The sequence below is a fragment of the Hipposideros armiger genome, unplaced genomic scaffold (assembly GCF_001890085.2).
Source record: "Hipposideros armiger isolate ML-2016 unplaced genomic scaffold, ASM189008v1 scaffold_625, whole genome shotgun sequence".
NCBI lineage: Eukaryota > Metazoa > Chordata > Mammalia > Chiroptera > Hipposideridae > Hipposideros > Hipposideros armiger.
The window spans coordinates 855074-856289 of record NW_017731975.1 but is presented as its reverse complement, the minus strand read 5'-3'; positions in this window follow the sequence as shown (position 1 = coordinate 856289).

Below are 1216 nucleotides of genomic sequence, written 5' to 3'. Positions count from 1 at the left end.
ACACCTGGCTTCTGCCAGCCCTGACCACCTTGTCTCAAAGTTGCAGCCAAAATAGGGAGGCGGTAGGGGTGGGGGTGCCAGACAAAAATGGAAGCTTTTTTGCAGCTCGATGTGCTGGCATCTGGCAGGGTCCTCGCTCCAGGCCACAGCCCAGCAAAGCCTCGCCGTCTCCCAGAAAGCATTTGAGTAGCCTGCCCAGGTCACTCAGGGTTGGCTGAGGACACAGCCTGACTCTGTTCCGTTCTAAGTCACTGGCATGTACAAGGCTTCTGCCCACCCAGACCCAGTCCAGCACCCTAGGGAAAGGAGATGAGGTGCAAATCCCGCTCTTCCCGCCAGCCCCCACTCCTGGGGGAAAGACCCAGGACAAGCCCACAGGGGCAGTTGCCTTATTTTAAATATCTGGAGAGGATGGGAGGTTCCGAGGAATCCATGGTTCAGGAAAAAGTCCCCAAACCCCACAGGGCTAGTCAGCAAAATGTCAGGAGCACTGCTGTCGACTGAATTCTGTTCCCTAAATTCATACGTTGAAGCCCTAACCCCCCAGTGGTGGTATTTGGGGGTGGCCTTTGGGAGGTAATGAGGGTTAGCTGATGTCATGAGGGTGGGGCCCTCATGATGGAACTCGTGGCTTTATAAGGAGAGAAAGAGAGACCAAAACCCTCTCTCTCTCATCCCACCATCTGCAAGGAGGGAGGCAGGCCCTCACCAGAAGCCAAATCTGCAGGCACCTTGATCCTGGACTTCCAACCTCCAGAACTCTGAGAAATAAATGCCTGTTGTTTAAGCCACCCAGCTGTGGTTATTTTATTTCGCAGCCTGAGCTGACTAAGACAAACACACAAGAGCTGCTTCCTTCCTAGGCTGCCCCGCCACAGCTGGCCTCAGGCCACATGGGGACCCTGAGGTTCTTCTCTCTGTCCTCTCCCTCCAAGGTCATACTCCCCCCTTCACATACAGCTCACCCTCTGAGCCCCCTACTGCCTTCCCACCAAGGAATCTGCCTCATAAATGAAGGTGCCCTAGAGATGTGTGCACAACGCTGTGTCTCCCAATACCCCTTCTCTCAGCCACTGCCCTGACTTTCCTCCAGGTGATCATCTGTTCCCCATTTGGCCCCTAGTGCTTTAGACTAGCAGTGCTTCTCAAAGTTGGCTCAGGGGACTAGGGAGGGTTACCAAGACCCTTCTAGGGGGTCCACAAGATCAAACGTTTT